The following is a 25,535-nucleotide window of genomic DNA, read 5'->3' on the forward strand; positions in this document are numbered from 1 at the left end:
CTGAATAATTCATCTTTGTTTATATAGCAGGTTCCTGGCTCAGCTCAGACCACGCTCTACTACACTGCAAGAACTTTTTATTTAATGCAGTGCATCATAAATAAGAAATTGCTAACTCAGGTGAATTATATTGATGACTTTTATATCTTATCATCACTCAATTTGGAGGTTATATTTGATGCACAACTTCAACTGATAGAAATCTTGTCGAATATGACAATTAGTGTTTCAAAATTAGCCTTGATGAATACTTCTATCTACATCTGTTAATCCTTTCTTAAAAGATTAATTCAACAAGCACTGAAACATATCTGGGCAGGAAAAGATTGATTCTCAAATAAATTATAATTAAATCCAAATGGAATTAGGCGAGCTCTTTGAACCTTCACATTTTGGCCAATTAGTGCAGCAATACTGCCTGGATTTGGTTAGAGCAAGTGGTACATCAAGATTACTCTGTTATTGTTCTTTAAGATATAGTAAAAGTATAATTGTACTTATGCTTATATTTTCCATTGTGTATCGTAGGCCCTTCACCCATGGCTAATGCCTTCTCAAAGGATGGAATTTTTATGCTTCAAATATGTTCATTTGAAGAGGAAATATAGTCATTATTCTCAAATCCCAAAGATGCCTGAAGGGTATTTGCTTCAGCCAGATCTCTATTAGCCAACTCAAAGCGAAGCGCTAAAGGATGAGTGATGGGGGCTGTAAAATTTGGTAGGTAATGGGGAGAAAAAGATACTGTCAGATTTTTGTTCCCCAAATCCTCAGTGATTACATGTTTCTCATGGTCTCACAGCTAACCCCTGCTGCTCCTTTGGCTGCGCTACCAGTGTGTACAAAGATACCTCCCTTGACTATTCAGATCATTCAACGAGTGCACATGGACCCCCAGTTACAGAAAAGCACAGTGGGGAATACAGAGAAACAGTACATGCTTTCCAGTGTCCAAACATTTAGGTCAGTGTTTATGCATAACCAGTGGCCCTTTTTAACCCTGTTCTGATGTAACATAACAAACAAATAGGCCTGCCTCACAGGAGAAGAGCAGTGCACATGAACATAATTTATAAGTTAATTAGCACAGTCTACTGTGGCCAAGTAGTGACAGATGTGATACCTGCTTTCAGGGAAAATATGAGAAAGAAAGAACAGCAAAGGTCAGTTCCTTCTCTAGGGACCTTTGTGGTCACACACAGGTCACACTGGCTGGCATAGAGAACGGCATTTTAATAAGCCCAAGTATCTTTGAAAGGCAAATTATAAACATTCTGAATGCAATTAAAAACTAAATTCTCTAACCAAATGAATGGTCAAATATATGTACTGGGGAGAAGGGTTTACAAAGCAGCAATTGTTTGGAACATTAAAATGTTTTTCATATTTTAAAAAACAGATTTATTTATTTGCCTGTATTTATTTGCCTCTATTATCTAAAAGTTTTCCCTACACTTTCTTTTTCTTTTTTTTTTTTTTAATTTTTTTTTTTTTTTTTTTTTTNAGAGAGAGGGAGTGACAGACTCTGAAACAGGCTCCAGGCTCCGAGCTGGCAGTCAGCACAGAGCCCGACGTGGGGCTCGAACCCACGAACCGCGAGATCATGACCCAAGCGAAAGTCGGACGCTTAACCGACTAAGCCACCCAGGCGCCCCACTTTCTTTTTCTTTTTAAATGAAAGAGAACTACTATACTTTGGCCAAATCTTTATACAAAGCAAAGTTGGCAGTGGAGAGAAGTGTATAGTAATCTGTGAAATTTATTGTGTTTTGCCATGATATCTAATATGAGTGAAAATGGTAGCACCATCTAAGACTTAGCCTGTTTCGAGTCAAACTAGGATGATCTATATGCAGACGAATTTATGTAGTATTTGGCTGACAACGATTGCTTCTTGTCAGAGTTGCAAGAATTCCGTGTCTAGTTGTGCAACCTTAAACACGAAGCAACAAACAAACAAAATACTGTCACCACCAACCCATTTGAGTGTTGGCCAGTTTTCACCCAGAGGCTGAGGCAGATGTTTCTATGCAGAAAACATATAGTTGGGGAGAACTCTGCAGACCAGCAAGTTTCTGGGAGCGAAGGAAACAGTACAAGGCAGAGAGAGAAGTTGAACCACAAAGCAGCTGTAGCTTTGAGAAGGAGAAAACTTTACTCACATCTCTTAGTGTCCCTGGCTGCATCTGAACTTTAAACTGGACAGAGACAGGCGAGCAGGAAAAATGTGTGCAAACTTATTTAAATTTTACATAACACAAGAGACTTCATTAGGAAATAAAGACCCAAAGAATCAGACTGATATACTTACCTCTTTTTATTTTTTATTTACTTTTATTTTTGTATTTTAGCAAAAGAAAGAGGGGAAACTGGGTGGCTTGATCAGTTAAGTGTCTAACTCTTGATTTTGGCTCAGGTGATGAGCTCACCAGTTTGTGAGATGGAGCCCTGTATTGGGCTCTGTACTGATGGCACAGAGCCTGTTTGGGATTCTCTCTGCCCCACTCTCTCTGTCTCTTCCCTGCTCGCTCTCTCTGTCTCTCTCTCTCTCTCTGTCTCTCTCTCTCTCTGTCTCTCTCTTTCTCTCAAATATATAGTTTAAAAAACATAATAAAAATCTTTTTAAAAAATAGAGAGAGAGTGTGTGTGAGTGAAGAGAGGGGCAGAAGGAGAGAGTGAAAGAGAGAGAGAGTGAAAGTGTGAGAGAATCCCAAACAGGCTCCATGATCAGCATGGAGCCCAACATGGGGCTCAAACCCACAGCCCTGGGATCATGACCTGAGCTGAAATCAACAGTTGGGTGCTCAATCAACTGAGCCATGCAGGTGTCCCCAGACTGATGTACTTTTATGCTAGATTTGATAAAGAATGCACGGTCACGGGGGACATGAACCGTTAGGGGCATGAGGTAGTTGTGGTAAATGGTGGAAAACTCAGTAAGGCCTATTTGTTTGGAACCTTCTTGGTGTCCTTTTGTCTCCAGAGGGAAGGTACCTCTCACAGAAGGGTTTTCCAACCTGCTTCAGGGAAAAAAAATGAAGAGAGGAGGAGGTCACAGGGACATTCTGCTTCTGCCATCTTATCAAACTTCTGTTTAATGCATTCAGTATGCCAAGGTGCCAGATTTTGAGGTAGCATGTCCTGAGCCCCATCAAAACCTAGGCCTTAGCTAAACCCACAGTAAACTCAGAAGACTGGGTTGGCCCTAAGAGTTGTCCCAAACTGAGAGTGGACTTTTGACTTCTTACCACCCTAATTTCCAATCATCATACAATCATATATATATATTATGATTGTATGTATTATCATATATATATGATATACAAGAATATATATATATATATATTCTTAAAAACTGTAACTTGGAAAAACATAAGCTCATAAACACACCAAAATCAGAGTTTTCATTTTTTAAATAAAAAGATTTAGAATCCAATGATTTATGGAGGGCAAGGATTATCCAAAATATCAGCAGAATCAGCAACACCCGGGAACTTACTAGAACTCCAAATTCTTTGGCCATAGCCCAGAGCTTCTGATTCAATGACTCTGGGGTATGGCTTAGACATCTGTGCTTTAGACAGGTCCTACAGGAAATTCCAATATACTCTAGAGATTGATAACCATTGATCTAGTAGTTTTAAAATATATTTCATTAGTTGAGGAAAAAAAAGCTGTTCAGAATTTTTCAAAAGTATAGGGCTGCATTGGAACTGAATCACATTCATGAGTTAGATTTCGGTTTATGTGAGTTTTACTCAGTTTTCTTAACTGTCTACCTGTTTCACCTGGTTTCTACTATGCATGCAGGTGACATCTGGAAGCCTACTCTGGGCAATGCGCCTGTGGCAAAGACCGTATTTGTGGTTTGCTCAAATATGTCCTGAGTAAGTTCTGAACAGAAGGAAGACATCATTTCACATGAACTGATGAGGTGAAATAAAGAAACCTTAAGAATGACAGGGATTTCCACATTAGCAAGCCTCAACAAGATCAGGAAATAGCTTGTCTTGGGCTTTATGATGATCATGCAGTCAAATGTTTATCTTCTATAAATTTAAGATCATCCAAAGAGTAATTCTGGATGGAATTTTTGTCTATAAGTTTATACCCAACCCTTTTCTTGTTGAACCCTTCATGCCTGTTTGCCATTGGAATGGGAGTTTTCTTCTAGTATAATATTGTTAGATAAATGAGCTGAACCTAGTCACATACTTCCAAAGAATAAAATATAGGAAAATCATATTTTTATAGAGTAGAAACCTGTCAAATACAACCTTAACCAAGTGGTCAAGGTTTACATCACCTGTGATAAGCCATGTTGAATGCATGTACCAAATATCTTCATCCATGTGGCTGTCTTTCTTGTCATTCATGAGCTCTTCAAATGTGAACTTCTTAGAGAATACTTTGGGCTACCCTATCCAAAGTTATGTCCCACCTACTTCTAGAACTTTCTATGCAAATATCTGCTTTATTTTCTTCATAGTTTTTTTTTTTTTGAGAGAGAGAAACCCAAAGAAGCAGACTATGTATGCATGCACACAAGTGGGGGGAGGGCAGAGGGTAAAACTCTTAAGTAGGCTCCATGCTCAGCACTGAGCCCCACATGGGGCTTCATCCCACGATGGTGAGATCATGACCTGAGCCAAAATCAAGAGTCAGACACTCAACTGACTGAGTCACCCAAGCACCCCTCCATAGATTTTTCAAACTCTGCAATTATTTTGTTATTTGTGTGTTTGTCTGTGAGTGTATTTTGTTATTCACTTGTTTCCATTGCTATATCAGAAGCACCATGATAATAAGCAACATCTTTATCTCATTCATAAATACCTGGCAAAGATTTAGAATACTATTTGCTCTATGATAGATACTCAAGCAATACTCTTTTTAAAAGTGATTTGTCCTATCCTTTTTAAGCCACATATATCAAAGGTAGAATTTGAATTCAGTTTTACCCTAAAACTCCATGATTTATTCACCAAGCTGCCATATATGCAAATATTATCATCACACTAAATAATAATAACTAACACCTATTGACTTGTTATGTGCTTTAGTGGTTTAAGTATAGTTGAATCCCACAACTGTAGGAGGAATTCAGGTATTATTATCCTGGTTTTATAGATGAGGAAATGGAGATTCTCAATGCACAAAATTAGCAAGTCCTAGAACCGTCTGAATTAATACTCAGATGCTTAGCTATTTTGTCAGTGGTATTCAGAATTTAGTTGCTTCAGAATCACCTGAGGGGGTCTTTCCAAACTCCAGATTGTCCGTCCGTTCCTATCTCTAGGGATTCAGATACTGTGGGCATAGGCTGGGGTTCAATTACCAGCATTTCAATTTACCCCAAGGCAAGTATCAAACACTGCACCCTGTTAGATTCCAGTAGAGCAGACTAAAAATGCCAGATGGTGACAGTGGCGAGGAGATAAAGGATGTAGATTTTTGGAAAAATCCCTGCTGAAATCCCAATTGCATACAAGGAAAGGCACAGTTCAGGGAGTGAGCCATGGCAACAATCACTACTCCCTATGGCCTTTCGGTCAAGTTCAGATCAAGTCTGGTGTTGATTAGCCTGTGGGGACAGATGAGATCAGAGCCAGAGTGTGTCTGGCTTCAGGGACGTTAACACACCTTTCTGATGGAATGAATGGCTCCTCACTTGGAAAGGTGACAAGGAAGTGAATTTCTTGATAGGTGACTCTGGGCTGTAGGAATAGAGGCCAAGTTTTAATCTTAGTGGAGGAAGACTTGCCTTTGACATGCCTGACTTTTGACATGAATGCTTTAGCTGCTTGTACTCAGGCCTTAAATTGGAGTGAGGGAAAGGCAGAGTCTGTCATTGGCTGATGATGGATTTTCATCAGCTCACAACCAAACTGAATAGCTCAGACAGACTGTTGAAATAAATTTAATACTATTTTGAAAGAAAAAAAAAAAAGAAAGAAAGAGGAGATTCATTTTTGGCAGCTAAATTCAATTCTGTGTGAAAGTAAAGCTAACATAATTTGAAATGCCACAAGAACCTTAAATCTTCCCCACCCCCTCCCCAGGTTTCTTTGCTTGCCCCATCCTTTTTCTCTGTTATTCTTCTACTTCTTTTCATTCAAGGAGCCTAGTTGCCTGTTTCATGTGGCTTTGGCCTTTGCCTGGACTATTTTTATTTCCTCTGGCCATTAACACCAGCTACTCATGGTTAGCATACATTTGGTTATGAGTGTCTGTCCAAATCCCTTGGGGATTTCATTCTTCTGCCTGGATGGAAGGTCAACTAAACTCAAAGCTGGTTCCATGTTTTGTGAAGTCTTTCTGTGTCCCTAAAGTGGCAAAGAGCATAGCAATATAGGCAGTCCTTTGAGGAAAATTTAATCAATAAAATGCCTTTTCTATTTCCTGCTGGATTAGTGATGGTGATGTCAGTCGTTTGTATTTCGTATCAACCCAAATGCATATCCTGCGTCAATATTAAGGATAGATGTGTGACCTTAAATTAATTGTATTTAGTGGCATGCTAAGAAAATACATATGAAGCAAAAATAAAATAATTATAACTCATAAATCCCTCCATTCAGAGATGACCACTGTTGCTAACATTTTGGGATATGTCTTTCTAGTCATTTGTTCTATACACGTATCTATATATGTACATGTATACTAGCAGAGACAGATTTTTATTTCAAAAGAACCACAGTTCCTGTCCTAATTTATAATGTATTATTTTCTCTTCCTTTAAATATGATTATACAACATCATTTTGATGATTATATATTATCCAGTAATAGATACGTTATTCCATTAATTTAGCCTCTATTTTAGAATTTTTTAATAGTTTATTTATTTATTTTGAGAGAAAAAGAGAGAAAAAACAAGATGGGAAAGGGCAAAGAGAAAGGGAGAGAGAGAGGGAATCCCAACCAGGTTCAGCACTGTCAGGTCAGAGCCCTAAGCAGGGCTCAAACTCATGAGCTGTGAGATCATGACCTGAGCCAAAATCAAGAATCAGACACTTAACCAACTGAGCCACCCAGCACTCCTCTGTATTTAGACTTTTATGTTATTTCATTATTTGGCTCTACTTTTCGAAGTTCTCTGAAGAATATCTCTCTAACACATCCCTATATTTTTGCTGAAGTATATGATAGTTTTTTTTTCCTTTCTTTCATTTATACCTTCTTATTCTTCAAAGCTTTATTAGTGGTTCTCAAAGTGTGGTCCCCAGACTCACAGCATCAGCAATACCAGGATGCTTGCTGATAAGACAAATTACCATGTCCCACTCCAGACCTGTATAATCAGAATTTCTGGAGGTATATCTAAGTAACCTGTGATATAACAACTCCTTCACATGATTCTGATAGTTAATGTGTGAGAACTGTTGGTCTAGCATACTTGGTTATTGGAGAGAATTGTCAAGCTAGTGGGTTCACCTGCTGGCATGAGCCAGCACATTATAAGTCCTATAGCAATGTTGGAATGCGAAGATGGGAATATACACTTTACAGGAAAATTCAACCATTTGCCTCAGAATCTAGATTTAGCTGTCTCTGAGAATAACAGCTTCTCTGGCAGGACTTTAGTAGCTCTTATATTATACTCATATTCAGAATGACTGGTCTCCATTATCTCTTATCTGAAGAGCCACACTCAACTTACGAATTTTCTTCATGTGTTTTTTTCCCTTCCAACAAGCCAGTTTTCATTTAATACCCAAAATTTTATTTTTGTTCCAAAAATGATATATAACTCCTACTTGAAATCCCATCAGTTATTTCTCCATGTCTACTGAACAAAGTTTAAATTCATGAGTGTGATAGTTAGGATCCTTCAAAGCCTGGTTGCTCATTACTGTTTGAATCTCATCTGCCACTTAGCACCCCTTTATTTTTACCCATATTAGCCACTTTGGATTCCTGTATAAGCCTTTCTCTTTCAGGAATCCATGTCTGAACCCTCAACTTGAAATATTCTAAACTTTGATCATACAGAAAAATTCTATTCTTTCTTTAGAATCCTACTCAAAGTCACCTCACTTGTGAATGCTTCTCTGTTATTTCAGTACATTGTAATTATTTGAATGTTACTTTATTTGCACCTTAGTCTGAATCTCAATATGAGTTTCTCACACTACCTTATAAATTATTTAATGTCTTTTTTCCTACCACTTGAGTGTGCAAATCAGTTATTATCTTCTTAAATCTCAATAGAGTATCAAGTATTTAATAGGTGTTCAATAATAGTTAAATATTTGAATTAATCTTCAAAATTTAAAATTTCCAATGTATTTGGAAGATTGTATTACCATCAAACATTTAATGCTATACAAATTTAGTATTACTGAAAATATGAAAAAGAAAGGACTCCTAATCAAATGGGAAATAGAATTAATGAACACTCTATGTAATAAGGCAACATATTTAAAATAATTCTTGCTAAAATTAAACTGAAAATAAGTTCACAACTGAATGTTGATTTGGTGAATTATTTTTATCTTGTTTTATCATTCTTTTATTCAAAAAAACAGAAACAACTAAAATTGTTCTGGTCTTACCTTACTGGTTGGAATGTGAAGTTGAGGACACATAGCCTTATAGAGATAGAGATAATTTTTTTAAAGTTTTTACTTATTTTTGAGAGAGAGAGAGAGGGAGAGAGGGAGAGAGAGCGAGCAAGCAGGGGAGGGGCAGAGAGGGAGAGAGAGGAAGACACAGAATCTTAAGCAGGCTCCAGGCTCTGAGCTGTCAGCACAGAGCCCAATGAAGGAGCTCGAACTCACAAACTGTGAAATCATGACCTGAGCCAAAGTTGGACGTTTAACTGACTGAGCCACCCAGGCAATGCTAAAAGAGAAGATTTTAATGGAATGACAGTGTACTGTTGAAATTGGTATTTATAAATATTTGCAACCCTCCATATTCTAAAGAAGAGTAGACTAGTTGCATAATGCTTTACATAGAGAGATGATGCCAGCATCCTCGCTAAACTAATAGTCTTATTCCCTTACCTTTATTGAGCTTTCATAGCCTCGCTGACCAGCCACAGTGAGTTCAGTTACCCCATACCATCAAGAAGTAGTTATTTTGGGGAGCAGAGCTGGTTCAGTTAGTAGAGAGTTTGATTCTTGGTCTTGGGGTCATGAGTTGGAGCCCCACACTGGGTCTAGAGCTTACTTTAAAAAAAAGAAAGAGAAAGAATAAAAGAAATGATTATTTCCTTGGTGACCTGGGGAGGGGGGAGGGGATTCTGGCAATTCTTTGGGATCCATTCAATCTCTGTTTTTCATGGAAGACCACACATTCCGCCTCCGCTGTCACTCAGTGATTTGGGGCAGTACGGAGACACATAATAGGACTTTAGGCAGTGTAATGGTGCTAGAGTTTCTGTCACGTTGAACAAATGTGCCTCAGCATAAGTCCTTCACATGAAATGCCTGTGCCCTGCATAAAAAGGAGCGATTTCATCACAATTGGAATGCCTGACATATTTTAAAAGTATGCCATCCCAGAAAGTTTTACTCAAAAACTTTACTCAAAAAGAATTAATTTAATAATTGCTGGTTTAATGTTAAACAAGATTCTCTATATCAGATTCATAAAATAAGCATTCAGTAAGGCCCTTGGAGAGAATGGACTACTACCTATTTTCTTTCAAGAAAAATCAACTATGTCAATCTTATTCCTTCCTACCTGAACTTTGTAAGAGGATGAGGTCCAAGGCTTTGTAAAAAATACAAATATAGAGTTAAATAGTGCATTTATTCATTCAATAATCACCAGAGGAGAGGGAGGTTTAAGATGGGTCAAATGAGTGTAGGGGGATGGAAATACTGATTTCCAGCTACGGAATGAATCTTTTCCCGCCATCATTGTCCCTTCACAAACATTATACCTTGGGCTTTACAGTCTGTTTACCCAAGCTAAGGTCCGTTCGTTACATGTCAGAGGGTCTGGCACGAACCAGTCTGGACTTGTGAGTCCCCCACATTTCAGGGGGCATAAGTCCAGCTTTTCTTCACATGCATGCCAGTAGAATGAAACCCTAGGATCATTGAAATTATGTTTGGCAGCTTTGCCATGGAGTATATTCTGAATTCAACAAAAACTGTATCTCTAGAGACTCATGAGTTACCTTGCAATAGAAGGGTGAAGCTTTGGCTAACTCAGGTCATATCAGTACAAAATAGCAAGCGACAAACCCTTTATAAGGATTTGTGTGAGGCCTTCTCTTGGAAGTGTTATAAAGTCATTTTTAGTGGCTCACCCCTATGAAAAAGTGGAGCTCTGAAGCCCCTGTGGGAATACCTAAAGGATAGTGAGTCTGTTTCTTTGAAAAATAGATCTTCACAAAAATATTGCTTATATAGACAGAATCCTAGACGACTTTTATGTGCCTTCTACAAAACAGTCCAAAACCTTTCCACCAAAACCACAGTTGTCCCTTGAAATACCTACCTTTCTTTAAGGATTCAATACTAATTATTGGAAAATTGGGTAGTTAAACAAACAGATAAATAATGATCCTTATCTCCATGGGCATCATACGTATTCCATTACACCTCATCCAGCCCCCACTTCAATAAGCCCCGAGGTATAAAAATACTAGTGAATAATATGAAAAAAAATCCCAAGAAGATATGTATATGTATACACACACGCACACACACACACACACACACACATATATATAGCCAAGTAAAAAATAATATTTTAATAGATAACAGTTTCTTACATTAAGACATGGATCCAAAGGCAGTAAACAAATTATGTTTCTTGTATAACTGGCTTTCTATATTCACAAAAATTCCTCTATTTTGCTGACATTATATCAACCATTAAAAATAAAGAAATCCACCCCCATTCCATATGGCTAATATTTCCTTGATACCTTTGAAACTATTAACAGATTTGGTAGCTCTCTTGTATTCCTTAAATACAACTGTTGGAACATTTCAGCAAATGTTAATAGAAACTTTATTAAAATGTCTGCCTTTAACAGTCTGTTAAAAAATTAAAATCAAAAGTGAAACAATTCATCTATCAAACACTGCCATGCTGGAAATGTCTTCTCACAGTTTTCTTTGTGGTTTTCTTGACCACTTTGCCCTTCTCTCGACCTGGCCTCTTACCAGAAACTCTGGGACCTACATGTCATACTTCCTCATGTGGTGTCATGGCCAATTCTCAATCCAGTAAATGCTAGCCAAACCCTACACTCTCACACGTAGTGTCATGGCTTGACTAATCATTTGTTTTTTGTAATTTTTTTTTGTTTTTTTTTTAAATGTTTTATTTATTTCTAGGAGAGAGAGAGAGAGAGAGAGACAGCGTGAGCAGGGGAGGGTCAGAGAGAGAGGGAGGCACAGACTCTGAAACAGGCTCCAGGCTCCAAGCTGGCAGTCAGCACAGAGCCCGACGCAGGGCTCGAACCCACAAACTGCGAGATCATGACCTCAGCGAAAGTCGGACGCTCAACCGACTAAGCCACTCAGGCGCCCCTTGACTAATCATTTGTTAATTTGAAATTATAGTGCTATATTTCCTAGTGGAGAAAACCAAAATAATCAGATGGCTTGCATATTGTTTTCCCTATTTTGGCCCAGGGCTGGTGGTGGTAAACAACACAGAAACTCATACGTTTAGAGAAAGGCTATCAGTTTTAGGCCTACATCCAGTACGTGTATGACTTGCAAAGAGAAGTAAAAACTTGAAAGCATTTTTAAAAATAGTTTAGTCAGAGGCGCCTGGGTGGCTCAGTAGCTTAAGTGTTTGACTATTGACTTTGGCGCAGGTCATGATCTCATGGTTTGTGAGTTCAAACCCTCCATCAGGCTCTGAGCTGACAGTGCGGAGTCTGCTCGGGATCCTCTCTCTTTCTCTCTTTCTCTCTCTGAATAAATAAATAAACTTTAAAAATACATTAAAAGGAGCTTAAATATAACAAAGATGAAAATTCATGTCCAGACCTGAAACTTTAGGGCAAGTACTCTAATCATTTGAAATCAGATGCTAATAACGCTTTTGAATTGTTGTGACTGTCCCAAAGAACGATTGAGTGTTTGCCAGTGCTTAAGGAGAAATTATTTTTAATGGTAATCGTTCAGATCTCTGTGGAGGTATTATTATTCTGCTCTCTCTGTTTGGGTTTATGGTGTTTTCATCTGCCTGGCATTCTCCTTCCATGAGCTATGCTTTGGGGAGGCTCTTAATCATGACCTCACCCCCTCTTCCCTAGGGACAGGTATGGGCCAGTCTCAACCAACAGTACTACCTTACCCACCAACAATAACAGCTGGTTCAATTGTGAGCTCAAGATCCAACAGGGCCTGAGGCTTTTACCTGGAAAGAAACATGGAGACGGGGGAAAAAAAGAAACATTCTGTCCATGAGATTGTTATGCCTGGGCTTGTAGCTGCCGGCTTCTCTACCACATGGAGAGATCTGATCTACAGTAAAAGAAAATGAGAGAGGAGCACAGGCAATTAGAAATATGAGCTGAGCAGCAGCCTTGTTCTGGCTCATCTGTTCCTAAAATGCAAGGATCTCTGAAAAGTGGTCTTTGCAAGTGGGCTGGAAACTTCGGTGATGACAAATTGTATTTCCAGAGGCAGCACATTGTATTTTTATAGCTCATGTTGTTCTACGTTATCAAACAAACATTTCCTCCCTGTAAATTATATTTGATCAGCAATCCAGAATCATGGAAGGAGACTCTTCTATCTACAGTATGATAGCCTTTTACATCTTTAAACATATCATGCATTCCCTGAGCCTTTTTTTACCCCAAGATAAACATTATCACTTAGCTCCACTAAGAGAGACAGAGCTTTTTGGAACTAAGTATGAATCTGGTCCAGAAGGACAGATCTTTTGCTCCTGTGAGGATTCTCTGGCAGGTCACGGATAACAACCAAGTAGACAGTAGAATCTCTGAGGTGGTTTGAATATAGAAGGGAGCATAGGAAAGACAGCACATGTAAAATGGAAGAAGAACGTCATCTGCTAGAGATAAGATGATGTGAAATGCCACATGAGCAGTGTTATTCACATTTTTTATAAAAAGCAGGTGGAATAAAATAACTGATTTAAAATTTGAACAAAGTTCTGTCCCTTGCCTCGGAAGTGCTAGAGGAAGTTAGTGGGGAAAATTATTCAGTGGCAAATTAAAAATGGATAGATGAAACGAATTTGGAAAATAGTGAAATTTAAGGATTCTTAAGTTAATCAACTTACTTAAAGACAATTCAGTTTGTTCTCAAAATAGAAAAGAAATGAGATTAAATTGAGAATATCAACAAATGATGACCAAAATTTAAACCAAAAGCAAAACTATGATTGGTTGAAAGGACAAGTTTCCTTTGTATGACAGAGTCCCCAAATCCAATATATGTCATTTCCAGGATAATTTTGTGATCTCTCACAGTTAGAGATTTGGTTTTAAAAGATATAATAAGAATTTCTAGTGTAGGCTCTAAAAATACAATAAAATTATATCTATTTCAATAATCAGGCACCTATTTAATGTTAAAAGATAAATTTTAAAAATGGAAATTCTTTTAAATTATCTGGGCCTGTAGTTAGCCTTATAAATGAAAGTCTTTGTGTGGTATATCTCATAAAACCCAACTTAATGTTAATTCAGTTTTGTGCTTGAAGCCCAGTAATGACATTTTTTAAAAAATCTGTTTTTTTAGTTTATATATATATATATATATTTTTTTTTTGAGAGAAAGAAAGAGTAAGTGTGTGTGGGGGCGGGGGGGAGGCAGAGATAGAAGGAAAGAGAGAATACCAAGCAGGCTCCACACTGTCAGTATATAACCTGCTGCAGGACTCAGACTCACAAACCATGAGATCATAACCTGAGCCTAAATCAGGAGTTGGACACTTAACTGACTGAGCCACCCAGATGCCCTATAAGTTTTAACAATTCCCAAGACTATCTGTAATACAGATTTTTTTTTTTTTTTGCCCTTGACTTGTGCACTCTCACATTCAATTGACTTAAGAGTTTTTCTCAAGACCTAACTCTGTAATATCATGTTTGGCCTACTTTATACTATGAACCCCAAACAATTATTTGCTTGGTAGTAAAATTTATCTCACCAGTGGAAGAATGGATAGCAGGTGGTTCTATGCAGATGGGGTTCCTGAATTGCTCAATTGGTTAAGTATCCAACTTTGGCTCATTATCTCACAGTTTGTGAGTTAGAGCCTCATATTGGGGTCTGTGCTGACAGCTCAGAGCCTGGAGCCTGCCTCAGAATCTGTATCTACCCCTCTCTGTGCCCCTTCCCTGCTCACATTCTGTCTTTATGTCTCTCAAAAATAAATAAACGTTAAAAAAAAAAGAAGACATGCAGATGACCATCAAGTACATGAAAAGGTCCTCAACATCACTAATCATCAGGGAAGTGCAGATCAAAACCACAGTGAGAGATCACCTTCCACCTGTCAGATTGACTGTTATCAAAAAGGCAAGAAAAATCAAGAGCTAGTGAGGATGTGGAGAAAAGAGACCTCTTGCACACCATTTGTGGCAATGTAATTTGGTGCAACTGCTATGGAAGGCAATATCAGGCTTCCCCCCAAATTAAAAATTGAACTACCATATAATCCAGCAATTCCATTTCTGGCTATTTACCCAAAGGAAATGAAAACATTAATTCAAAAAGAATATTTACTGAAGCATTATTTACAATAGGCACGGCATGGGTGCAACCTTTGTCCATTGATAGATGAATGGATAAATAAGATGCTACACACACACACACATACACACGCACACGCACACACACACGCACAAGCCCAATGGAATATTATTCAACCATAAGAAAGAAGAAAATCCTGCCATTGTGATAGAATGATTGGAGGGAACTTAAGGGCATTATGCTAAATTAAATAAGTCAGACAAAGAAAGACAAATAATTTATGATCTCCCGTATAAGTGGAATCGAAAAAAAAAGTCATATTGTTTGCTTTACTAGTTTGTCATGAGGGTTTATTTTTCCAAAGCCCTTAACATGTCATGAAGACTAATCTAATAGGAATTTCTTTCATTAATGTGAGAACTCAGGATACAAGTTATCTAAAGAGTGATAAATTACAATTGCTAAAGTGGAATGCTTAGCAAATGGAACATATTATCTGTGACTCACCTTCGGAATTTGAAGATATCATCATCAGATAACTTTTTTTTTCTCCAAAAACAGTTTTAAAAAATTTTGCGTGCTCTCTCTCTCTCTCTGTCTCACTCTCCCTCCTCCCCACCTCTTTCTCTTAAAATAAATAAATAAACATAAAACATTTTTTAAAGGGGGCACCTGGGTGGTTCGGTCGGCTGTCAACTCTTGATCTGGGCTCGGGTCACGATCTCATCATTTATGAGATTGAGCCCTGTGTCAGGCTCTGCACTGACATTTAAAAAAAATTAAAAATCTTTTGCCAGCACTGTGATTGTCCTTGGAAATATACAGTTGACTAATATGAAGTGCCTTCCCTTGAAGAGACTATGGTTTAAGAGCAGATGTACAAATAATTTCAGAGTTGTGTGCCAATTGTAGTGTTAGACCTTCTTAAGGTGTTTCCGCCCATGCAGGGAGTACTCTAGTCTCAAGTTAGGTGAAGGAAACAAGCTAACTATTAAAACTTTTTGGAGGAGGGAATACAGAAGACAGTTCTGAAGGAAGTGCAGGAACTAACCAGGGAAAGATATCCTTGGTAGAAAAATACTACTGAACAAAAGTATTGAGACAGATAAAATGTGAACAAGAAATCGCAAGCCCTTTGGCGGCACTAGATTGATAGTTTCAGAAACACCAACTTTTAAACTTTAACATTACATGGGATTCCCATGCTATACCAATTTTACTAGCCAGAGAAAAAAGGCATAAAGCACTTCAATATAATTATTAAAGTCAATACACAAGATCATTCATTTTTGAAAATGTAGCAGCAATCCCATTAAAATCAGACAAAGGATGACTACTATTATTTAACATTTTTATGGCCTGCCTAGTAATGTAATAAAGCAGGAAGCTAAAATAATATTTATGGTTAATATCAGGGAGAATATAAAACTATCATTATTTGTATTTAACAAGGACTTCTTCCTGAAAAATCCAACAGAATCAAACTTTTGGAAGTAAAATATAAATTTGGTTTTATCTGCATAAGTAATAAACATATAAAACTTGATGGTTGCCTTATACAACTAACAATCAGATAGTGGACATAGTGTGGGAAAAGTTTTCATTCATAACAGGAGCAAAAACAATGTTTGGAAGTCATTGTAATAAGAACTCTTCTGAACTGAGCTAATCTGAATATTTTTTGCTGAGAGATGCAAAAGAAGATTTAAAAATGGAGAGAAATACCAAGTCCACAGATGGGAAAATTAAATATGATAAGCCAATTCTTCTTTTTTTAGGTTTTATGCAAATCTAAAACTCATAGTGTGACTTTTCCTGAACTTGACAATAAGAATTTGTGACTCATTTAGAAAAATAATCATTGAGAGTTATGAGGAAACATCTTTAGTATAACAGCTAGTTTGTATTCAGTCACACTATTTATAGTCACTTATATACATTTTTAATGAAACTATAACAATTCAAGCCTTTTAATATTAGAACAAAAAAACACAGACCTACCAAATAAAATATCCACAAAATAGACAAACACATGAACTTACAGCATAGCAAACCAGGAGGTAAATTCAATAGGAACACGTTAGTTAAAAAGAACACAAATTTACTAACTCTTCTAATTACAAGTTCTACAAACCATACATAAATATAAACAAATTACCAAAAAATGTAATAAATGACATTAAAACAACTAGAACAATGTTGGTGGAAATTGTCCCAATTTAAGGATGAGATATCCTTTTTTTTTTTTTTTTTTTTTTTTTTAGTTTTTAATGTTTATTTTATTTTGAGAAAGACAGACAAAGTAGAGTGGGAGAGGGGCAGAGAAAGAGGGAGATAAAGAATCCGAAGCAGGCTCCACATTCTGAGCTGTCAGCATAGATCCCGATGCAGGGCTTGAAGCCACAAACTGTGAGATAATGACCTGAGCCAAGGTTGGACACTTACCACTGAGCCACCCAGGCACCCCTATGAGGTATCGTTTTATAGGGAAATCAGAGTCACAAAAGAAAAGTTCTATAAATTACCACATATAGAAATTTAAGATTATTGTGCTTCAAAAAGTACCATAAATTAGAAATTAAATATTGAAAAATTCACAACAAATATAAGAAAGGTTAATAGCCTTACGGTTTGGAGAGATTTTAAAATAAAACAATAAAAGCTGGGAAAAAAGAAAAGAAACACAGGTTTATAGATGTCAAATGTCAAAAATGTATTTCATCTTTGAGAAGAAACAATAATTAAGTTGATGTATTATTTCTTTAATCAATTGAGTAGAGCAGAGTAGTTTTTTGCTGTTGTTATTTTTAAAGAAAATATTCATAGCAGGTGTGGTGATAAAGGCATCTGTAAATTTGCATACAAGTCTAGGAAGCACAAACTTTTGGAAAATGATTTGTTAATGTGTATCAAGAGATGTGAGAAATTCACAGCTAAAAGCTCTAGACCAAGAGATATTCTTTCTAGCAATTTTTATTAAGAAAATAAAAATCTTGGGGTGCCTGGGTGGCTCGGCTGGTTAAGTGTCAGACTTCAGCTCAGGTCAAGATCTCACCGTTGGTGGGTTCAAGCCCAGCGTCTGGCTCTGTGCTGACAGCTAAGCTCAGAGCCTGGAGCCTGTTTCCGATTCTGTGTTTCCCTCTCTCTGACCGTCCCCTGCTCTCTCTCTCTCGCTTGCTCTCTCTCTCTCTCTCTCTCTCTCGCTCGCTCTCTCTCTCTCAGAAATAAATAAAACATTAATAAAAAAAGAAAAGAAAAATCTTGAAAAATCTTATTTTATTTATTTTAATTAATTAATTAATTACTTTTTAGAGAGTCAGAGAGAGAGAGTTCAAACAAGAGAGAGGGGCAGAGAGAAGAGAGAGAGAGAGAGGGAGAGGGAGAGGGAGGGAGAGAGAGAGAGAGGGAGAGGGAGAGAGGGAGAGGGAGAGAGAATGCCAAGTAAGCTCCATGCTCATTGCAGAGCCCAACATAAACCTTGAACCAACAGCCCTGGGATCATTGCCTGACTTGAAATCAAGAGTTGGATGCTCAACTGGCTAAGCCACCCAGGCATCCTGAAAAATATTCTTTAAAAAAAAGTCCTCATGACAATTTTATACTTTACACAAGCTTTTGATTTGAGGATAGTTTTAGACTTCTGTAACAATTGCACACATGCTATGGAGAGGAGTTTGTCTATGTCCTTTAACCAGTTCTCTTCTCATTAACATCTGAAATGAATACTGAGTATTTGTCACAGTGAATAAATCGATATTGACACATAACTATTAACTGAAGTTTATACTTCTTGTTCCATATTTACTTAGTTTTTTAAGAAAATCTAATCTCCTTTTTCTTTACCAGGACCCCATCCATGATACCACACTGCGGCTCGTTGTCACACCTCCTTAGCCTCCTCCCGCTTTTCAGTGACCTGCACAGTTTTAAGAAATCCAAATCAGGCACTTTGTAGAATGAAGCTCAGCTGGGTTTGTGTTATGTTTTTATAATGATTATACTGGATTTATTGGTTTTGTGAGGACGACTGCAGAGGTGACATGTCATTTTCACCACATCATATCAGGTGTGGGTGCTATTAACATGTCCTCTCACACTGATGTCAACCTTGATCACCTGGCTGAGACAGTGATGACAGACTTCTCCACTTCCTGTGCCTTTTACCTCTTCTACATACTGTATTCTGGAAGGAAGTCATAGTGTGCACTGATGGAATGGGAAATATTACTTTGGCAAAAAAATTGTAGCCTTATTTCCAGAAATATAAAACCAGTTAGTTCTGGTGTTTCTGTAAGAGAAGTAATTATACAAACATTACAAATGATATTTAAAAAAAAATAAAACACTGTTGTGTCAGGGAAATATACTCACTATAGAATAAGTGGAAGAAGTAAAGAATATGTGTCTACAATACAGTACTAATTTTTAACAAATCTTTATCAGGCCAATTTAAATATCCTTTCTCTTATATTTCTGATTTTCCAAATTCTGCAAGTACCTACTGCTTTTATGATCAGAAATGCAATTTTCAAAGGCTAACCTAAGGTGCTTTTCCCACTAGAGAAATGTGTCCACCAGGTTGCCTGGACATATGTACCTTGGCAGGACAGTGTATTTCCTCCTCCAGCAGAGCTGCAAGTCCACAGAACATACTTCATGCTATTCTCTTTGTGTTCAGTTAATAACTGCTCCTCCCGCGTGCACATAGCCATGCTCACACCAACAAATACATATTCTTCCCTTAGCTTTGCTAATAGCACACAAGTACAAATTTGTAATAAATTTAAAGTTTTTTTTTTTCATTTTTGAGAGAGAGAGAGAACAGGAGAGGGGCAGAGAGAGAGAGGGAGAGAGAGAATCCCAAGTAGGCTCCACATCATCAACACGTAGCCCAACGTGGGACTCAATCCTCTGAACCATGATATCATGACCTGAGCTGAAATCAAGAGTTGGATGCTTAACTGACTGAACCACTTGAGTGCCCTGAAGTACAATAATAATGTTCATACATTGCCAAATATACTGACCAGTTACAAATTTGTAGACTTGCATTGAATGAGGGATCTTGCCAATTAAAAATCTTTTTTAGATCTTCAACAAGATCTAGCATATTGTCAAGTTTGGGGTCATTCTCTTACTGTCAAAAAGTTAATTAAACTTTTTACTTTGAGAACGTCAATCCACAGGCTGCTCTATGAGAGAATACAGAGAGATCTCATGTATACTTTACCCAGTTTTCCTCATTGGTAACATCTTATAAGACTAGTATAGTATCGGGGCACCTGGGTGGCTCAGTCAGTTAAGCATCTGACTTTAGCTCAGGTCATGATCTCGCAGTTTGTGAGTTCGAGCCCCGCATCAGGCTATGTACTGATAGCCCAAAGCCTGGAGCCTGTTTCAGATTCTGTGTCTCCCTCTCTCTTTGTCCCTCCCCTGCTTGTGCTCTGTCTCTGTCTCTGTCTCAAAAATAAATAAACTATAAGAATTAAAAAAAAAAAAAGACTAGTATAGTATCACAACCAAGACTTAATTCTGATATAATCCTCTGATCTTATTCAAATTTTGTTCATTTTCCTGTACACATTTGTATGTGTAGATTTGATTCTATGCAATTGGAAAACATAGATTCATGTACCTACCAATATAGTCAAAATATGGAACAGTTCTATCATTCCAAGGACCCTTCACATTAACCTTTTATTACAACATCTACCTCCCTTTTGACCTCTTTGCCTCTTCTCTAACTCTTGGAAAAGATTAATCTGTTTATTTCTATAACTGTGTCATTTTAGGGATGCTCTATAGATAGATTCATAATGTATGTACCCTTTGAGGTTGGTTCCCCACATCCATCAGCTTATAATTCCCTTGAGACTCATCCAACTTGTTCTGTATAAATAATTCCTTCCTTTATAACTGGAGAGTATTTTGTGGTATGGGTGTACCACAGCTCTGCTTGCTCATTCACTGCTTGTATATTCACCCATTAAAGATGGCTGCATTATCTCTGCTGTTTTGGTCTACAACAAATAAGGCCACTGTGAACACTTTGTACAGGTTTCGGTGTGAACCCAATTCTTTAGTTCTCTGTGATAAATGTCTGAGAATGCTTAGTTGTACGTCTAGTTTTCAACGATTTGCCAAACTATTTTCTTTTAACTAACACTATCTTTCTCTCATAACCTATTAGGAAGGATATTAAACAAATAATGACATTAGCTAAAATTCTGTCAACACATTGTCAGGATAGATACAGATAAAAATACCTTCAATGTAAATTTTACTGGTTAGTATGCAGCTTGAAATGCACATTAAGCTATACTTAATGATTATTTACAGGATGAACACATCCATGTTTTTAGCACCCAAAGCATGTACCAGAACATCGCTTGAATCTTGGAAGACTGCTCAGGTCCCTACCAGTTGTACCCATAACCCACACCTTTCAGGTAAACACAGTCCTGATTTCTAATGACAACAGGGCTTTTGTCTACTCTCAAAATTTACATACATGGTTTCATATTGTATGTACTTTTGCATCAGTCTTTGTTTAATGTTGTGTTTGTAAGATAAATCCATGATTTGGTATATAATATTTTTGATGTCTTTTATTTTTGAGAGAAAGAGAGCAAGTGGGATAGGTGCAGAGAAAGAGGGGGAAAGAGAATCCCAAGCGGGCTCTGCACTGACAGAAGAGACCCCAGTGTGGTATTCAAACTCACAGACCATGAGGCCATGACCTGAACTGAAGTCAGAGACTCAAATTGAGCCACTCAGATGCCCCTCCAAGATTTGGTTTATTGTGACTCATGATATAGATCCCCTATTCTTGTTGCTGTGTAGTATCTTATTGTATGCATCTATCACAATTTAGTTATCTATTCTATTGTTAATTGCATTTTGATTGTTCCTAATTTTTATCTATTATGAATACTACTAGTATGTGTCATTCTTGTATGTGTCTCTTTGTGAACACATGGAAGCATTTCTTTTGAGTGTGTACCTATGAGAAGAATAGTTCAGGCGATATGCATGTATTCAGCTTTGGCAGAAGTTGCCAAATGGTTTACTAAGATGGTTGTGCTAATTTATGTTCCCACCAGCAGTGTATGGGGACCCCATATTTAAATATATATTTTAAATCTCCTTTTTGTCACATAAGGAAACTGAGACTAAAGACTTTATAAAGTTTTTCAGGGTGCCTGCATAGCTCAGTTGGTAGACATCCAACTCTTAATTTCTGCTCAGGTCATGATACCAGGGTCATGGGATTAAGCCTTGAGTTGGGCTCCATGCTGAACATGGAGCTTGCTTAAGATTCTCTCTCTCTGTCCCTTTGCCCCTCTGCCCCTCTCTCCCACTCTCTCTCTCTCAAATTAAAAAATAAATATATGTTAATTTATTTTTTATGTCACATAGCTAATAAGAGAAGAATCCTTGGTTTGAACCTAGGTGTGTCTGACTCCAGTAATATTCTTTTTCTATTAGACCATAACATCTGTTACTTGACTGCAGTCAATATACTTCAATCTCCCACTTTTTCCATAAATGAAAGCTTCATATATTTTGTTCCTTTGATGTCCTTCTACTCAAGGTCCAACAAAGGAAAATCATGGTTACTGCCTTTATTCTGCCCGCGCACAGCCACGTCTTCCCACTTTTGATCAACCCTAGTAACTTGCCACTATATCACTTCAATAAATGCTCATTTCCCTATTTGCTTTTCAATGTTTATTTATTTATTTTGAGGGAGAGTGTGTAGTGAGTGGGAGAGGGACATTGAGAGAGGGAGAGAGAGAATCCCAATAGCTCTTCACTGTCAGCGCAAAGCCCAATATGGGGCTGGATCTCAAGAACCCAGAGATCATGACCTGTGCCAAAACCAATAGTTGGACACAGAACTGACTGAGCCACCCAGGCACCCCTCTTGTTTTAATATTTAATTTCTAAATATTCTTAGTTGAAAATTTTGTCATCTAGAGTACAAGTGCTTTGAGAGTTAATATATCCTTTGCTATCTATCCTGTTTATCAATAAAAATTGTTAAGCTTAATTGATGTCTAGATACTTCAAGGTTAACAAGGTCATCTGAAGTTTAAGTGAGATAGCAGACCAATGGGAAGCAAAATCTAGAAACACAAAGTTTTGAAGGAAATCCTGTACATACACGGACTGAAATGGCAGACACACTGAATTCCAAAATAATGAGTGGAGTTAAATTTTAGTTTGCAATGTTATTTAAAACTTACTGAGCTCAACGAATTTGAATCAAATAAAAAGCTCAAATCACAAGTGAAATGAAATATATTACTTGAGGGAAATACAAATTAAGAGTGATAAATTGAATGCTAAAAGTTGGTTTTAGAGGAAAGGTGAAAAAATAGGGAATTAGAAAGATGGAAACTATCTGATAATAATTATTCTCAATGATAAGGTCCACAGGGGAAGGACTTTTTTGTCTGCAAAGGAGAAGATTTTGTTTACTTCACATTTATTAGGAAAGTACTTGCTACATATGTCTGAGTGCTTTAGATGTTTTAATATGAATTAAAAAGCAGGAGAAAGAAGAAATAATCTAAAGCCATAAGAAATTCAAAGAAAACCATGGCCGATAGTTTGCTTTGAAAATTTTCACACAATTTTCATAAAATAGCTTTGCTTTAGATCGTTAGAGGCTCCTCTTAGCTCTATAAGATGGTGTACCATAAAATTGTACAATAAATAGAATCCACAATTAAAATAATTAAAATATTTCACCACCAAAATAATTCAATTTCTAGTCTTATATTATCATATGATTTTCTGTTACATAAAGACAAGTTGTATTAAGAGACTCTGCAATGGAGGAATTGAACTTGTACTGCAAGTCGATGGTAACATCAAGCCTAGAACACATTGCTCCTGGCATCAGTTATAGATTATGGTCAATGAAAGACAAGGCATAGTAGCAGAATTTCAGTATTTGATCTGAGGTTTTCCTACCTGAACATTTACATTTCTCTACTGCCTGAGTAATAATAATACACATATCTTTATACTTAACAATTTATTTGTAGAAATTTGTAAGTAAAAATACTTGCTGAAGTGTTTAAAGATATATATACATATTTTGTATTGTGCTTATACTATATATAATAATCATACATATATATCAAAGTGATTTTAAGTAGGAAATACATAATGTGGAGGACTGGTTAAATTATACCTAAATGTTATATAGCCATTAAAAATAACGACCATAACCATTTAGATACAGGTTTAGAAGAGCAAATTCAGATTGCTAAGAAAAAAAAATTAAAATACATATATTATAACCTAGTTTTTAATTTTGTAAATGAAAACTCATCTAGTATACTTTGCATTTCCAAGGTATATATCACACAAGAGAAAAACCTAGGGAGTGGTGAAATTCTGCTTGGTTGAAACAGAGAAGAGCAGTTCTGCTGTTAATCAGGCTGGGTGAAAGGAAGCTGCAGACACAGTCAGCCACCAAGTCATCAGGAAACAATCTTCCAAAGTCATGCAGCAGCTGGAAATTGCCTTGGGAGACACTGGGTGACTGCTACTTCTTTCCACTGAGGCACCAGGCATGCTTGAGGACACCCGTCTGCTACTGGGGATACCCAATGACTAACCTATCCCACCTCTGACAGCTTCCAACCCCTAGTAAATCCCATTGCTCCTTACTTCCACCTGAGAGGCTGCAGCCAGTTCAGAACTGATCCCAGCTTCCATTAGGTCCCCGTCCAAATCAGGACCCTGCAGTGAGAACCCAAAGAATACACCTGATGCTTCTCTCCTCTGGCTTGTCGAGAGGCATCCCATGGTTAGTCTGGAGTGCCTGCTCTTAATTCTTTGAACCAAGAAATTAAGTTTTGTCCAACTATACATTTATCCCCAGTGATCTTTGGCAATTTAATTGGGTTTTAACAGCAACATGAACATACATGCATACAGAGAGGTATGTGCATGTATTCATCTACCTACTTACCTATTATCTCAGAACATAAAACAAAAAGTTCTGGAGTGGAAATATCACATTTAAGCAGCTATTACCCAGAAATAAATAAAAGAAGGTTGAAGAAAGCTTTTTTTAAATCATTTAGCATTTTCTTATTATAATGTTTACAGTAGATCTGTGTTACTGTTTTTTTGTTGTTGTTTTTTAAGAGGGGAAATTAATGAACAAAATCATTATTTTACCTCTGCCAATTCTTTGTGTCTCTCTAAGTACATACACACTCGTAATCACACCCACACACAAACACACATAAAGCATATACCCCTTCTGAGAAAATTGAGTGTCTTGAGTGTAGATCAAGAAACTATAAATACAAGTAATTGTTCCTTCACTGTTTTTTTAATATTTATTTTGAGAGAGAGACAGAGACAGACAGACAGTGAGACTGAGAGAGAGAGAGAGAGAGAGAGAGAGAGAATCCCAAGCAGGCTCTGTTCTGTCAGTGCAAAACTGACAGGGGACTCAATCTCAGAAACCACAAGATCACTATCTGAGCTGAAATCAAGAGCCGGGTGCCTAACTGACTGAATGAGGAACACCTCGTTCAATTGTTTTAAAAATTTCAAATCTATGGGGTGCCTGGGTGGCTCAGTCGGTTAAGTGTCCGACTTCAGCTCAGGTCATGACCTCGCGGTTCGTGGGTTCGAGCCCCGCGTCGAGCTCTGTGCTGACAGCTCAGAGCCTGGAGCCTGTTTCAGATTCTGTATCTCCCTCTCTCTCTGACCCTCCCCTGCTCACGCTGTGTCTGTGTGTGTGTCTCTCTCTCTCAGAAATAAATAAAACATTTAAAAAATTTTTAAATAAAACAATTGCTTGCTTAAAATAAACTGGAACCAAGAATCAGAGTAAAGGTTTCCTAGA

At 37.3% G+C, this 25,535-nt stretch overlaps 1 long non-coding RNA gene across 1 annotated transcript in view; it reads left to right on the forward strand.

Moving 5' to 3' along the window:
• LOC120222489 overlaps window positions 1-25,535 on the forward strand; it is a 45,317-nt gene that overhangs the window by 5,206 nt on the left and 14,576 nt on the right. The window contains exon 2 of the long non-coding RNA XR_005526060.1: window positions 20,993-21,102. This is a non-coding gene — a long non-coding RNA (uncharacterized LOC120222489). The remainder of the gene's footprint in view (window positions 1-20,992; window positions 21,103-25,535) is intronic.

Source organism: Hyaena hyaena, unplaced genomic scaffold (assembly GCF_003009895.1).
Source record: "Hyaena hyaena isolate Hyena2069 unplaced genomic scaffold, ASM300989v1 scaffold_880, whole genome shotgun sequence".
NCBI classification, from domain to species: Eukaryota; Metazoa; Chordata; class Mammalia; order Carnivora; family Hyaenidae; genus Hyaena; species Hyaena hyaena.